At 38.2% G+C, this 17,628-nt stretch overlaps 1 non-coding gene across 1 annotated transcript; it reads left to right on the plus strand.

The window, feature by feature from the left end:
- Positions 1 to 4,759: 4,759 nt before the first annotated feature.
- On the plus strand, positions 4,760 to 4,893 carry LOC122425225. Its single transcript, XR_006264769.1, has one exon. It is a non-coding gene; the product is annotated as a small nucleolar RNA SNORA43 (small nucleolar RNA).
- Positions 4,894 to 17,628: the final 12,735 nt, after the last annotated feature.

A 17,628-nucleotide genomic window follows, 5' to 3' on the forward strand; every position in this document is an offset into this window, starting at 1 on the left:
GCAGTGACACGTGTGAGTCAACAGACAATAAGAAATGGGAAGTTTCAAAACACTGAATACTCACTCCCATATCCTTAATCTTCCATTATATGATGACTTTTGTGTTAATACTTAGTAATCTATAACATTATTGAAGTGAAAATGATAGCATATTTATCAGCAGCTTACTGGAATTATTAAAAATACTACAGTACAAGCCAATTGACTTTATCTATAGGTTTTTATACATTTTCCAGGGAAATTATATATCTAGGTAGCTTCTGCCTAAGACCTTCCCTGAATAAAAACAAATAATAAATAATGTAACTCTTTTCCTACTCAAAAGTTTGCAAATTATTAAGACCACCTTACCTGCTGTACTTCCACAGTTGCTCAAAGAAACTTACTGGACAAAATGTTCATTTCCAGCCTGTTGATAATGAAATAAGGATGAGTGTGTGTGTGTGTGTGTGTGTGTGTGTGTGTGTTTGTGTGTGTGTGTTGGCTGGAGGGGTATAACTATCTTTTTAAGGTTGCAGTGCCTGGAGGCAGAACAGAGTGAACTGTGAAACAATGAATGTTGTTCACCATCCAGTTCTACAAGTATGAAGTTAGCCACTGCAGTTGCTGACCAACAGTGCACTCGGAGGAATTCAGGATGAAAAAGGATGAGGAACTCTGTGCTTTGGACAAACAGACCCCTTAGATAGTTAGATATAGATCTTAAGAAGAATTTTAATGAACCCACAGTCTTACATCTTTCCATACACTAAAAGCACTAAAAAAATAATTAGCTTGAGTTATTTATTCTTTGTGAATAGAAGTAATCTATAACCATGATGTATGCTGGACTGCATATATTTTCTAGCCAAAATTCATATGTAGGGACTTCCCTGGTGGTTCAGTGGTAAAGAATCCACCTGCCAATGCAGGGGACATGGGTTCAATCCCTGTTCCGGGAAGGTCCCACATGCTGTGGTGCAACTAAATCCATGCACCAGTTATTGAGCCTGTGCTCTAGAGTCTGGGAGCCACAACTGCTGAGCCCACCTGCCTCAACTGCTAAAGCCCACATGCCGTAGAGCCTGTGCTCTGCAACAAGAGAAGTCATCACAATGAGAAGCCTGTGCACCACAACTAGAAAGTAGCAGCAGTTCTCCACAAGTAGAGAAAGCCCATGCAACAATAAAGACCCAGCAAAGCCACAAAAAAATACATAAATAAATAATTGCTTAAAAAATCACATATAAGTTAACTTATTTCTCTATTTCTTCAGAGCAGTCCCCTCAGAGCTACTGAGAGGCTGTCTCCCAGGCTCTAGTCCTCAGTAAGGTCCATGAGTAAAACATAAACTCATAGCTCTTATGTTGTGCATTTTTCTTTAGGTTGACAAAACTTTAAAGTTAGGAAGTGTAGACACAATTCAAATCTATTTCTTCCAGCTCCAAATTCTATATGCCTAAATCTCTTGAGTTGCTGTCTCAGTTTCCTGAGGGTGGTGTATACTATCCACTGCATTCTAAAATATAGCTGTTTTTGCCCAACTGTTTTAGAGGTATGTCAAATCCAATTTTTGAATTCTTACATTTTTATCTGTATTGCAGTTATATTCAGGACAGCTTCAGATATTTGCACAATACTATAAATTGCTACATCTGCAGATGCTGTTAATTATTTTATCAATAGTCAAATCCATGTATTCACTTTATCAAAACATTTAGTTTAGAATGTTTTAGTTTTATGGTGGAATCTTACTGAGGACTAAGCCTGGGAGACGGTCTCTCAGATAGCTCACAGGAACTCCCCTGAATTGACAGAAGAGGGGCCAGTTGTATGTATGAATTTCAGGCCTGAGAAATGCATGCAGTCAGTCATAAAAAGTTTACTGCTAATCACATAATATATCTCAAGTTAATGATTTCAGTACTTTTCTAGAATCTGAGGTCACTGAAATTCTTCCTTAGATGTGCATCTTAACTATTTCAGTTCAGTTCAGCCGCTCAGTCATGTCCAACTCTGTGACCCCAGGGGCTGCAGCCCACCAGGCTTCCTTCTCCATCACCAACTCCTGGAACTTGCTCAAACTCATGTCCATTGAGGCAGTGATGCCATCCAACCATCTCATCCTCTGTCGTCCCCTTTTGCTCCTGCCTTCAATCTTTCCCAACATCAGGGTTTTTTCCAATGAATCATTTCTTTGCATCAGGTGGCCAAAATATTGGAGTTTCAGCTTCAGCATCAGTCCTTCAAATGAATATTCAGGACTGATTTCCTTTAGGATGGACTGGTTGGATCTCCTTGCAGTCCAAGGGACTCTCAAGAGTCTTCTCCAACATCACAGTTCAAAAGCATCAAATTCTCCAATGACATCACCTGTTTTATAGGTCCAACCCTCAATCCAATACATGCTACTGGAAAAACCATACATTTGACTAGCATTGGACTTGTTGCGCAAGTAAATAGTCTACTTGCTTTTATATGTTACTATTTGACAGATTCAGTGTCGTTCAGTCGCTCAGTCGTGTCCGACTCTTTGCCGACCACTGAATTGCAGCACGCCAGGCCTCCCGTCCAATTCACCCAGCTCCCGGAGTTTACTCAAACTCCCCGCATCGAGTCGGTGTTGCATCCAGCCATCTCACCTCATGTGTCCCTCTTCTCCTCCTGCCCCCATCCCTCCCCCAGCTCAGGGTACTTTTCAATGAGTAACTCTTCCAGGAGTGGACCAAAGTACTGGAGTTTCAGCTTCAACATCAGTCCTTCCAATGAACACCCAGGACTGATCTCCTTCAGGATGGACTGACTGGATCTCCTTGAAGTCCAAGGGACTCTCAAGAGTCTTCTCCAACACCACAGTTCAAAAGCATCAATTTTTCGGCGCTCAGCTTTCTTTACAGTCCAACTCTCACATCCATACATGACCACTGGAAAAACCATAGCCTTGACTAGATGGACCTTTGTTGGCAAAGTAATGTCTCTGCTTTTTAACATGCTATCTGGGTTGGTCATAACTTTCCTTCCAAGGAGTAAGCATCTTTTAATTTCATGGCTGCAGTCACCATCTGCAGTGATTTTGGAGCCCAAAAAAATAAAGTCTGACACTGTTTCCACTGTCTCCCCATCTATTTCCCATGAGGTGATGAGACCAGATGCCATGATCTTAGTTTTCTGAATGTTAAGCTTAAACCAACTTTTTCAGTCTCCTCTTTCACTTTCATCAAGAGGCTTTTCAGTTCCTCTTCACTCTCTGCCATAAGGGTGGTGTCATCTGCGTATCTGAGGTTATTGATATTTCTCCCAGTAATCTTGATTCCAGCTTGTGCTTCCTCCAGCCCAGCATTTCTCATGATGTACTCTGCATATAAGTTAAATAAGCAGGGTGACAATATACAGCCTTGACGTACTTCTTTTCCTATTTGGAACCAGTCTCTTGTTTCATGTCCAGTTCTAACTGTTGCTTCCTGACCTGCATACAGGTTTCTCAAGAGGCAGGCCAGGTGGTCTGGTATTCCCATCTCTTAACTATTTAGGGACCCATATATCTAAAACACAGAACACTTCATCCTGAATTCCTTTCAGGATATACTGTAGGTTAGCAACTGCCCTGGCTAATGACTTAATCCTTGTAAAACTACAATAGTGAGCAGCATTTTGTTTTGTTTTGTTTTACAGTACCCTCTGAGTCTGAGATAAGTGAACGAAGGATGGCAGTTAGATATTGCTAGAAATATGGATTCAAAGTCCACTTCCCAATAGGCTAGAAGAAGTGGAGGGAAGAGAAAAGATTGCTTCTTCAAGTCTAGGAGGTGCACAGTGAGGAAGTCAACCTTGACAGCCAGAAGGGTCCTCACAATAGCTCTTTGCTCCTATATCTAGCGCTATCACCTTAGGAAATAAGAAGTCCTTTCTGCTGAGATAACCTCTTTGGTGCAACACTTCCTGCCTTATAACATGATATCTTCCATTATTTCAGTCCCTTGTCTTGCTTTATTTATCTTTATTTCAACAACATCCACTGAAAATTTGATTGGAAATGCATTCATTGATTTGTTTAGTGTTTATTCCCACCACTGGATCAGATGGTAAGCTCCTTAAAGGAGTTCATACTATTTTGTTACTACCATTCTAGGCATCTTTTCTGAGGTTTGAAATTGGAACACCAGAATTTTAGTGACCTATAGGCAAATCATGATAATACTGGATGAGATATGTCCTAGTTCTTATCCTTCTGGAGCATGTTTAAATTTTCCTCCAGACTTACCCTAATCTCCACATATTTTACGTATGCTAATTGAATACTTGTGTATTCTTTAAAACCAAGGTTTTAAGATGGGTTCTAATCACAGATTCCCTGTATTTCCCACCCAATTAAGCAAGCAAGTAGGTAGAAGCCAATAAGGATGGACAGTACTTGCCTGGGGCTCAGTTTTCAGACAGTTTAGTCAGTGCTGCATGGCTGGTTTTTCATATGAATGATGAGTCAATAACTACTTAGCTTATTAAATTGAAAAAAAAAATGTAAAAAGGACAGAGTAAAGAGAGCTGAAGGAAACTTTTTAAAATTTATTTATTTTTGATTGAAGGATAATTGCTTTACAATATTGTGTTGGTTTCTGCCATACATCAACATGTATCAACCATATATATATATATATATATATATATATATATATATATGCCCTCCCTCTTGAGCCTCCCTCCCACCTCCCACACATTTTATTCTTGAATGCTTACTGTACTATGAGCATGTTATCAAAAATGCTTGTATGACTGCCCTGCAGATGCCGGACTCGCCAGCACCACGGGTGCGGCCGCCCTGCTGCATCTGTGCAGTTGGGGCAGAGAGGAAGTGGCTATTTCTACGCTCAGTGCTCAGAACCGTGGGCACTAAGAATGGTTTGTAGCCAGACATCACCGAGGGAGCCCCTTGTTCCCACGTGCACAAAAGAGAAGGCTGAGGAGGACTGAGTGAGCGACAGGCACGTGGTGAGCTTGGGTCCGGCTGGGTTGACCCGGAGAGGGTCTGCTGGAAATGATGGCTCTGTCAGTCTGTGGGAGGACTGTTTAGGAGTCCCTTGAGGGAAGGCCAGAGGATTCCGTTGACGGTGCTGCTACAGAAAAACAGGGTTTGGGAGGATTCACTGATTAGATTCAAAAAAAGAAAAAAAATGCTTGTATGTATATAAATACAAAATATTGTTTTAAATAAAATTTCACATGACACATGAAATTATTACCAAAATTTAATGTTTTAATTAAACAACCACATCAAATTCCCTAATATTGATCACTGTGAATCAAGAATGTCAGACCCTTAAGAAGTGCTGAAGTGTTACCTAATCCAAGCCATTCATTTGACACACGAGAAAACTGAGACTCCAATGAGAAAAACACAGGTCATGAGATAAGAAAACTCATTTTCCCTCCCAGGTGTCCAGGTTTCAGTGAATCATAGTAAACATTCCTTTTGTTGTTGTTGTTTCTAATCAATGAATATAGTAAAGTTGCAGGATATAAAATTAACACACAGAAATCCCTTGCATTCCTTTACATGAACAATGAGAAAACAGAGAAATTAAGGAAACAATTCCATTCAACATTGCAATGAAAAGAATAAAATACTTAGGAATAAATCTACCTAAGAAACAAAAAAGCTATATATAGAAAACTAGAAAACACTGATGAAAGAAGTCAAAGGTGACACAAATAGATGGAGAAATATACCATGTTCATGGGTTGGAAGAAGCAATATAGTGAAAATGAGTATACTACCCAAAGCAATCTATAGATTCAGTGCAATACCTATCAAGCTACCAAGTGTATTCTTCACAGAACTAGAACAAATAATTTCACAACTTGTATGGAAACACAAAAAACCTCAAATAGCCAAAGCAATCTTGAGAAAGAAGAATGGAACTGGAGGAATCAACCTGCCTGACTATACTATCAGTATAGTATACTATAGTATCAGGCTATACTACAAAGCTACAGTCATCAAGATAGTATGGTACTGGCACAAAGACAGAAATATAGATCAGTGGAACAAAATAGAAAGCCCAGAGATAAATCCACACAGCTATGTACACCTTATCTTTGACAAAGGAGGCAAGAATATACAATGAAGAAAAGACAATCTCTTTAACAAGTGGTGCTGGGAAAACTGGTCAACCACTTGTAAAAGAATGAAACTAGAACACTTTTGAACACCATACACAAAAATAAGCTCAAAATGGATTAAAAATCTGAATGTAAGACCAGAAACTATAAAACTCCTAGAGGAAAACATAGGCAAAATACTCTCTGACATAAATCACAGAAGGATCCTCTATGACCCACCTCCCAGATTAATGGAAATAAAAGCAAAAATAAACAAATGGGACCTAATTAAACTTAAAAGCTTTTGCACAACGAAGGAAACTATAAGCAAGGTGAAAAGACAGCCTTCAGAATGGGAAAAAATAATGGCAAATGAAGCAACTGACAAAGAATTAATCTCAAAAATATACAAGCAGCCCCTGTAGCTCAATTTCAGAAAAATAAACCACCCAATAAAAAAATGGGCCAAAGAACTAAACAGACATTTCTCCAAAGAAGACATATAGGTGGCTAACAAACACATGAAAAGATGCTCAATATCATTATCAGAGAGATGCAATCAATAAATTAATTTTTTTTTACTGAAGGATAATTGCTTTATAGAATTTTGTTGTTTTCTGTCAAACCTTAACATGAATCAGCCATAGGTATACATATATCCCCTCTCTTTTGAACCTCCCTCCCATCTCCTTCCCCATCCCACCCCTCTAGGTTGATACAGAGCCCCTGTTTGAGTTTCTTGAGCTATACGACAAATTCCTGTTGGCTATCTATTTTACACATGGTGATATAAGTTTCCATGTTACTCTTTCTGTACATCTCACCCTCTCCTCCAATCTCCCCACGTCCATAAGTCTATTTTCTAAGTCTGTTTCTCCACTGCTGCCCTGTAAATAAACTTTTCACACCATTTTTCTAGATTCCGTATATATGCATTAGAATATGATATTTATCTTTCTTTTTCTGACTCACTTCACTCTGTATAATAGGTTCTAGGTTCATCCACCTCATCAGAACTGACTCAAATGTGTTCCTTTATATGGCTGAGTAATATTCCATTGTGTATATGTACCACAACTTCTTTCTCCATTCATCTGTCAATGGACATCTAGGTTGCTTCCGTGTTCTAGCTACTGTAAATAGTGCTGCAATGGACAATGGGATACATGTGTCTTTTTCAGTTTTGGTTTCCTCAGGGTATATGCCTAGGAGTGGGATTGCCGGGTCATATGGTGGTTTTATTCCTATCTTTTAAATGTATCTCCATACCATCTTCCATAGTGGTTGTGTCAATCTACATTTCCACCAACAGTTCAAGACCATTCCCTTTTCTCCACAGCTTCTCCAGCATTTATTGTTTGTAGACTTTTTGATGACGACCATTCTGACTGGTGTGAAGTGATATCTCATTGTGGATTTTGATTTGCATTTCTCTAATGAGTGATGTCAAGGCTATGGTTTTCCAGTGGTCATGTATGGATGTGAGAGTTGGACTGTGAAGAAAGCTGAGCACAGAAGAATTGATGCTTTTGAACTGTGGTGTTGGAAAAGACTCGTGAGAGTCCCTTGGACTGCAAGGAAATCCAACAAGTCCATCCTAAAGGAGATCAGTCCTGGGTGTTCATTGGAAGGACTGATGCTGAAGCTGAAACTCCAATACTTTGGCCACCTCCTGCGAAGAGTTGACTCATTGGAAAAGACCCTGATGCTGGGAGGGATTGGGGGCAGGAGGAGAAGGGAATGAGAGAGGATGAGATGGCTGGATGGCATCACTGACTCGATGGACATGAGTTTGAGTAAACTCCGGGAGCTGGTGATGGACAGGGAGGCCTGGCGTGCTGCGATTCATGGGGTCGGAAAGAGTCGGACACGACTGAGCGACTAAACTGAACTGAATGAGTGATGTTGAGCATTTTTTCATGTGTTTGTCAGCCATATGTATGTCTTCTTTGGAGAAATGTCTGTTTAGGTCTTTTCCCCACTTTTTGATTGGATTGTTTTTCTGGCATTGAGTTGTATGAGCTACTTGTATATGTTGAAAATTAATCCTTTGTCAGTTGTTTCATTTGCTATTATTTTCTCCCATTCTGAAAGTTGCCTTTTCAGCTTGCTTATAGTTTCCTTTACTGTGCAAAAGCTTCTAAGTTCAATTAGGTCCCACTTGTTTATTTTTGTTTTTATTTCTGTTACTCTCGGAGGTGGGTCATAGAGGATCTTGCTTTGATTTATGTCATCGAGTGTTTGCCTATGTTTTCCTCTAAAAGTTTTATAGTTTCTGGTCTTACATTTAAGTCTTTTTTTTTTTCCATTTATTTTTATTAGTTGGAGGCTAATTACTTTACAATATTGTAGTGGTTTTTGCCATACATTGACATGAATCAGCCATGGATTTACATGTGTTCCCCATCCGATCCCCCTCACGCCTCCCTCTCCATCCCATCCCTCTGGGTCTTCCCAGTGCACCAGCCCTGAGCATTTGTCTCATGCATCCAACCTGGGCTGGTGATCTGTTTCACCCTTGATAGTATACTTGTTTCAGTGCTGTTCTCTCAGAACATCCCACCCTCGCCTTCTCCCACAGAGTCTAAAAGTCTGTTCTGTACATCCGTGTCTCTTTTTCTGTTTTGCATATATGGTTATTGTTACCATCTTTTAAAATTCCATATATATGCGTTAGTAAACTGTATTGGTCTTTATCTTTCTAGCTTACTTCACTCTGTATTATAGGCTCCAGTTTCATCCATCTCATTAGAACTGGTTCAAATGAATTATTTTTAATGGCTGAGTAATATTCCATAGTGTATATGTACCACAGCATCCTTATCCATTCGTCTGCTGATCGGCATCTAGGTTGCTTCCATGTCCTGGCTATTATAAACAGTGCTGTGATGAACATTGGGGGTACATGTGTCTCTTTCAGATCTGGTTTCCTCGGTGTGTATGCCCAGGAGTGGGATTGCTGGGTCATATGGCAGTTCTATTTCCAGTTTTTTAAGGAATCTCCACACTGTTCTACATAGTGGCTGTACTAGTTTGCATTCCCACCAACAGTGTAAGAGGGTTCCCTTTTCTCCACACCCTCTCCAGCATTTATTGCTTGTAGACATTTGGATAGCAGCCATTCTGACTGGTGTGTAATGGTACCTCATTGAAGTTTTGATTTGCATTTCTCTGATAATGAGTGATATACCATGTTCATGGGTTGGAAGAATCAATGTTGTGAAAATAAGTATACTACACAAAGCAATCTATAGATTCAATGCAATCCCTATCAAGCTACCAAGGGTATTCTTCACAGAACTAGAAGAAATAATTTCACAATTTGTATGGAAATACAAAAAACCTCAAATAGCCAAAGCAATCTTGAGAAAGAAAAATGGAACTGGAGGAATCAGCCTGCCTGACTTCAGGCTCTACTACAAAGCCACAATCATCAAGACAGTATGTACTGGCACAAAGACAGAAATATAGACCAATGGAGCAAAATAGAAAGCCCAGAGATAAATCCACACACCTACAGACACCTTATCTTCGACAAAGGAGGCAAGAATATACAATGGAAAAAAGACAACCTCTTTAACAAATCGTGCTGGGAAAACTGGTCAACCACTTGTAAAAGAATGAAAGTAGAACACTTTCTAACACCATACACAAAAACAAACTCAAAATGGATTAAAGATCTAAATGTAAGACCAGAAACTATAAAACTCCTAGAGGAGATCATAGGCAAAACACTCTCCGACATAAATCACAGCAAGATCCTATATGACCCACCTCCCAGAATATTGGAAATAAAAGCAAAAATGAACAAATGGGACCTAATTAAACTTAAAAGCTTTTGCACAACAAAGGAAACTATAAGCAAGGTGAAAAGACAGCCTTCAGAATGGGAGAAAATAATAGCAAATGAAGAAACAGACAAAGAATTAATCTCAAAAATATACAAGCAACTCCTGCCACTCAATTCCAGAAAAATAAATGATCCAGTCAAAAAATGGGCCAAAGATCTAAACAGACATTTCTCCAAAGAAGACATACAGATGGGTAACAAACACATGAAAAGGTGCTCAACATTTAAGTCTTTAATCCACTTTGAGTTTATCTTTGTGTATGGTGTTAGGAAGTGTTCTAACTTCATTCTTTCACATGTAGCTGTCCAGTTTTCCCAGCACCATTTATTGAAGAGGCTGTCTTTGCCCCATTGTATATGCTTGCCTCCTTTGTAAAAAATAATGTACCCATAGGTGCATGGGTTTATTTCTGGGCTTTCTGCCTTGTTCCATTGGTCTATATTTCTGTTTTTGTGCCAGTACCATACTGTCTTGATGACTGTAGCTTTGTAGTATAATTTGAAGTTAGGAAGGTTGATTCCTCCAGCTCCATTCTTCTTTCTGAAGAGTGCTTTGGCTATTTGGGCTCTTTTGTGTGTCCATATGAATTGTGAAATTTTTTGTTCTAGTTCTGTGAAAAATGCCATTGGTAATTTGATAGGGATCGCATTGAATCTGTAGATTGCATTTGGTAGTATAGTCATTTTTACAATGTTGATTCTTCCTACCCAGGAACATGGCACATCTCTCCATCTGTTTATGTCATCTTTGATTTCTTTAATTTGTGTCTTATAATTTTCTGTGTACAGTTCTTTTGTCTCCTTAGGTAGGTTTATTCCTAGATATTTAATTCTTTTTGTTGCAATGGTGAATAGGATTGATCCCTTAATTTCTCTTTCTAATTTTTCATTGTTAGTGTATAGAAATGCAAGGATTTCTGTGTATTGATTTTGTATCCTGCAACTTTGCTTAATTCATTGAATAGCTCTAGTAGTTTTCTGATTCTATCTTTAGGGTTTTCTATGTACAGTATCATGTCATCTGCAAACAGTGAGGGCTTAACTTCTTCTTATCCGACCTGGATTCCTTTTATTTCTTTTTCTTCTCTGATTGCTGTAGCTTGGACTTCCAGAAATATGTTGAATAATAGTGGTGAAAGTGGACACCCTTGTCTTGTTCCTAATCTTGGGGGGAATGCTTTCAGTTTTTCACCATTGAGAATAATGTTTGCTGTAGGCTTATCATATATGGCCTTTACTGTGTTGAAGTAGGTTCCTTCTGTACCCTTTTTTTTTTTTATCATTTTGAATCATAAATGGGTGCTGAATTTTGTCAAAAGCTTTTTCTGCATCTATTGAGATTATCATATGGTTTTTACCTTTCAATTTGTTAATATGGTGTATCACATTGATTGATTTGCATATATTGAAGAATCCTTGCATCCCTGGAATAAACTCAACTTGATCAGGGTGCCTGAGCTTTTTGATGTGTTGCTGAATTCTGTTTGCTAAAATTTTGTTGAGGATTTTTGCATCTATGTTCATCAGTGATATTGGCCTGTAGTTTTCTTTTTTTGTGTTGTCTTTGTCTGGTTTTGGTATCAGGGTGATAGTGGCCTTGTAGAATGAGTTTGGAAGTGTTTCTTCCTCTGCAATTTTTTGAAAGAATTTTAGAAGGATAGGCATTAGCTCTTCTCTAAAAATTTGGTATAATACTCCTGTGAAGCCATTTGGTTTTGGGCTTTTGTTTTTGGGGGAGATTTTTTATCACAGCTTCAATTTCAGTGCTTATAGTTGGGTTGTTCATAATTTCTATTTCTTCCTGGTTCAGTCTTGGAAGATTGAACTTTTCTAAGACTCTGTCCATTTCTTCCAGGTTATTTATTTTATTGTCATATAGTTGTTCATAGTCGTCTCTTATAATCCTTTGTATTTCTGCATTGTCTGTTGTAATCTCTCCTTTCTCATTTCTAATTTTGTTGATTTGATTCTTCTCTCTTTTTTTCTTGATGAGTCTGGCCAAAGGTTTGTCAATTTTGCTTATCTTCTTGAAGAACCAGCTTTCAGTTTAATTAATCTTACTATTTTTTCTCTCATTTCTTTTTCATTTATTTCTGCTGAGATCTTTATCATTTCTTTCCTTCTATTAATTTTGGGGTGTTTTTTGTTCTTTTTCCCATTGTTTTAGGTGTAAATTTAGGTTGTGTATTTTATGTTTTCCTTGTTTCTTGAGGTAGGATTGTATTGGTATAAAGTTAAGTGAAGTAAAGTGAAGTGAAGTTGCTCAGTCTTGTCTGACTCTTTGTGACCCCACGCACTGTTGCCTACAAAGCTCCTCTGTCCATGGAATTTTCCAGGCAAGAGTACTGGAATGGGTTGCCATTTGCTTCTCCAAGGGATCTTCCAGGCCCAGGGATTGAACCTGGGTCTCCCACATTGCAGGCAGATGCTTTACTCTCTGAGCCACGAAGACTTCCTTCTTAGAACTGCTTTTGCTGCATCCCATAGGTTTTGAGTTGTCATGTTTTCATTGTCATTTGTTTCTCAAAATTTTTTGATTTCCCTTTTGATTTCTTTGGTAACCTGTTGATTATTTGGACATGTATAGTTTAATCTCCATGTGTTTGTGTTTCTTACAGTTTTTTCTTGTAATTGATATCTAGTCTCATAGCATTGTGGTTGGAGAAGATGCTTGATATGATTTCAGTTTTCTTAAACTTACTGAGGCTTGATTTGTGACCCAAGATATGGTCTATCCTGGAGAATGTTCCATGTGCACTTGAGAAGAAGGTGTATTCTTCTGCATTTGGATGGAATGTCTTGAAGATATCAATGAGATCCATCTCATCTAATGTATCATTTGAGACTTGTGTTTCTTTGTTAATTTTCTGTTTTGATGATCTGTCCATTGGTGTGAGTGGGGTGTTAAAGTCTCCTACTATTATTGTGTTACTGTCAGTTTCTCCTTTTATGTCTGTTAGTATTTGTTTTATGTATTGAGGTGCTCCTATGTTGAGTGCATAGATATTTCCAGTTGTTATGTCTTCCTCTTGGATTGATCCCTTGATCATTTTGTAGTGTCCTTATCTCTTGTAAGTTTTAATTTAAGGTCTATTTTGTTCGATATGAGGATTGCTACTCCAGCTTTCTTTTGCTTCCCATTTGCATGGAATATGTTTTTCCATCCTCTTACTTTCAGTCTATTATATGTCTTTAGGTCTGAAGTGGGTTTCTTGCAGACAGCATATATATGGGTCTTGTTTTTGTATCCATTCAGTCAGTCTGTGTCTTTTGGTTGGAGCATTTAATCCATTTACATTTAAAGTAATTATTGACATATTTGTTCCTGTTGGTATTTTCTTATTTGATTGGGGTCGATTTTGTAGATCTTTTTTCTTCTGCTGTATTTCTTGACTATGTAAGTCCCTTTAACATTTGTTGTAAAGCTGGTTCAGTGCTACTGAATTCTCTTAACTTTTGCTTGTCTGAAAAGCTTTTTATCTCTCCATCAATTTTGAATGAGATCCTTGCCGGGTACAGTAATCTTGGTTGTAGAGTTTTCCCTTTCAGTATTTTAAACATATCCTGCCATTCCCTTCTGGCCTGCAGAGTTTCTCCTGAAAGATCAGCTGTTAAGCAAATGGGGTTTCCCTTGTATGTTAGTTGTTGCTTCTCTCTTGCTGCCTTTAATATTCTTTCTTTGTGCTTAGTCTTTGTTAGTTTGATTAGTATATTTCTTGGTGTGTTTCTCCTTGGGTTTATCCTGTATGGGACTCTTTGTGACTCTTGGACTTGATTGACTGTTTCCTTTGCCATGTTGGGGACATTTTCAACTATCATCTCTTCAAAAATTTTCTGATACACTTTCTTTTTCTCTTCTTCTTCTGTGACCCCTATAATTCGAATGTTGGTGCATTTGATATTGTCCCAGAGGTCTCTGAGACTGTCCTCACTTCCTTTCATTCTTTTTATTTTATTCTGCTCTCCAGAAGTTATTTCTACCATTTTATAATCCAGCTCATTGATTCGTCCTTCTGCTTCAGATATTCTGCTATTGATTCCTTCTGGAGTATTTTTAATTTCAGTAATTCTGTTGTTTGTCTCTGCATGTTTATTCTTTAATTCTTCTAGGTCTTTGTTAATTGATTCTTGCATGTTCTCCATTTTGTTTTCAAGGTTTTCGATCGTCTTTACTGTAATTATTCTGAATTCTTTTTCAGGTAGTTTGCCTGTTTCCTCTTCATTTGTTTGGACTTCTGTGTTTCTAGTTTGTTCCTTCATTTATGTAGTATTTCTCTGCCTTTTCATAATTTTTTTTAACTTATTGTGTTTGAGGTCTCCTTTTCTCAGGCTTCAAGGAAAGTTGAATTCTTTCCTTGAAGAAAGTTGAATTCTTTCTTCCTTTTGGCTTCTGCCCTCCCAAGGTTGATCCAGTGGTTTGTGTAAGCTTTATATAGGGTGAGATTTGTGCTGAGTTTTTGTTTGTTTGTTTTTCCTCTGATGGGCAAGGCTGAGTGAGGTGGTAATCCTGTCTGCTGATGATTGGGTCTGTATTTTTGTTTTCTTTGTTGTTTACATGAGGTGTCCTGCACAGGGTGCTACTGGTGGTTGGGTGATGCCGGGTCTTGTATTCAAATGGTTTCCTTTGTGTGAGTTCTCACTGTTTGATACTCCCTAGGGTTAGTTCTCTGGTAGTCTAGGGTCTTGGAGTCAGTGCTCCCACTCCAAAGGTTCGGGGCTTGATCTTGAATTTTGCGTGGTTGTATATATTCTTTCCCACCGGCCAGGCACTCCTGTCTGCTCTCAGCTGGTGTTCTGCATGCACGTCTGTGTCTGAAGCTGTATTCTTGCCGTATCCGTGGAGAGAAGAGGTACTCCACCTCCACCTACTCCTCCGCCATCTTTTTCTCCCCATAGTAAATATTCTTATTTACTTGTTTTCCCGTGGTGTGGTCTTCCAGGTAAAGACTCAGGGCCGCGGTGGCCACACTTCAGAGCCTCACATACAGAAGCAGTTAAGAAGCATCTATTCTTGTACATCCATGTGCTAAGGCTTAGAATCCATAGGAAAAGCTCTAAATTGATCCCTTAGAAGCAAGACGTTGTCTACCAATGCCACTGTGTACCATGTAGCTGGATATTCAAACTGCACCTCAATATTTGATGTTCTCATGCATGCTAACTTGCTTCAATAATGTCTGACTCTGTGCGACCCTATGGACTATAACCTGCCAGGCTCCTCTGTCCGGATTCTCTAGGCAAGAGTTCTGGAGTAGGTTATTATGCCCTCCTCCAGGGGATCTTCCCGACCCGGGTATCAAACCCGCATCTCTTATGTCACCTGCACTGGCAGGTGGGTTCTTTATCACTAGCGCCACCTGAGAGCTGTTCCTCAATATTTGATGTTCTCAGTCATATTCGTTTTTGCCATTTTTGTAGGTGAATAGTGATATCTCATTGTGCTTTTTACTATTTTTAATTCCAATTTTAGAGCAATTTGAGTACTGTAGAATACTCAGAAAAAGTGAGGCTCTGTTAGGTGCAAACACATTAGGGTTTGTTATGTCTTCCTGGTGAATTGACCCTTTTTATCATCATATTCCTCTTTATCCCTGATAACTTGCTCTGAAGTCTGCTCTGTCTGAAATTAATATAGTGCCTCTTTCTGTCTTTCAATTACTGTTAATATGGCACATCTTTATCCATTATTTTAAACCTATATGTGTCTTTATATTTAGTTATTTCTCTTTTTTTAAGTTATTTCTTATAGACAACATCTAGTTAACCTTGTTTTTGGCCCACTCTGACAATCTGCTTTAATAGTACATTTAGATTGATTTTTTAAAACTTTTTAGTTTATATTGGAGTATAGTTAATTGACAATGTTTTGTTAGTCTTAGGTATACAGCAAAGAGACTCAGTTATACATATATATGTATCCATTCCTTTTAAAATTCTTTTCCTATTTAGGTTGTTACATAATATTGACCAGAGTTCCCTGTGATATATAGTAGGTCCTTTGTTGGTTATCCATTTATTTATTTTTCAAACTTTAAACTTTTTATTTTGTGTTGTGGTATAGCAGGTTAACAATGTTGTGGTAGTTTCAGGTGAACAGCAAAGGGACTCAGCTCTAAACAGACACGTATCCATTCTCTCCCAAACCCCTCTCCCATCCAGGCTGGCACATAACATTAAGTAGAGTTCCATGTGCTATACAATAGGTCCTTGCTGTTTATCCATTTTAAACATAGCAGTGTTTGGGATTGACATAGCATGTCAGCCCCAAACTCCCTAACTATCCTTCCCCCCACATTTTGCCCTGGTAACCATAAATTCATTCCCTAAGCCTGTAAGTCTGTTTCTACTTTGTAAATAAGTTCATTTGTATCATTTTTTAGACTCTACATATAAGTGATATCACACAATATTTGTCTTTGTCTCACTGACTTCACTCAGTGTGACAATCTCTAGGTCCACCCATGTTGCTGCAAATGGAAGTATTTCGTTCTTTTTAATGACTGAATAAAATCCCATGGTATATATGTACCACATCTTCTTTGTTCATTCCTCTGTCAATGGACACTTAGGTTGCTTCCACGCCATGGCTACTGGAAACAGATCTGCTGTAAACATTGGAGTGCATATATCCTTCTGAACCATGTTTTTCTCTGGATGTACGCCCCAGAGTGGGATTGTAGGATCATATGATAGCTCTATTTTTAGTTTAAGGAACATCCATACTATTCTCCCCAGTGGCTGTACCAATTTACATTCCCACCAATAGAGTAGGAAGGTCCCCTTCTCCCCACACCCTCTCCACCATTTATTGTCTGTGGATTTTTTGATGATGGCCATTCTGACTGGAGTGAGGTGATATCTCACTGTAGTTTTGATTTGTATTTCTCTAATAATTAGTGATAGTGGACATCTTTTCATGTGCCTTTTGGCCATTTGTATGTCTTTTTTTTTTTTTTAAATAAATGTCTATTTCAGTCTTCTGCCCATTTTTTGATTGGGTTTTTTGTTTTGATGATATTAGTCCACATGAGCTGGTTGTAAATTTGGAGACTAATCCCTTGTTGGTCTCATCATTTGCAAATATTTTCTCTGATTCTTCAGGTTGTCTTTTTGTTTTGTTTGTGGTTTCCTTTTTTGTGCAAAAGCTTTTGAGTTTAATTAGGTCCAATTTACTTATCTTTGTTTTTATTTCCATTACTCTGAGAGATGAATTGAAAAACATCTTGCTGTGATTTATGTCACAGAGGGTTCTGCCTATGTTTTCCTCTAAACTTAAGAATTTTATAATATCAAGTTTTACTTTTACTTCTTTAATCTATTTTGAGTTTATTTTGGGTATGGTGTTAAAGATGCCCTAATATAATTTCTTAACACATAACTGTCCATTTTTGCCAACACTTTCTACTGAAGAGGTTGTCTTTCTTCCATTGTATAGTCTTGCCTCCTTCATCATAGATTAATTGACCATAGGTTCATGGGTTTATTTATGGGCTTTCTAGCCTGTTCCATTTATCTATACTTCTGTTTTTGTGCGAGTACCATACTGTTTTGATGATTATACCTTTGTAGTATAGTCTGAAGTCAGGGAGTCTGATTCCTCCAACTCCTTTTTCCTTTGTCAAGACTGCTTTGGCTATATGGGGTCTTTTGTGTCTCCACACAAATTTTAAGATTTTTCATTCTAGTTCTGTGAAGAATGCCAT

This window comes from Cervus canadensis, chromosome 22, assembly GCF_019320065.1.
Source record: "Cervus canadensis isolate Bull #8, Minnesota chromosome 22, ASM1932006v1, whole genome shotgun sequence".
Taxonomy (NCBI): domain Eukaryota; kingdom Metazoa; phylum Chordata; class Mammalia; order Artiodactyla; family Cervidae; genus Cervus; species Cervus canadensis.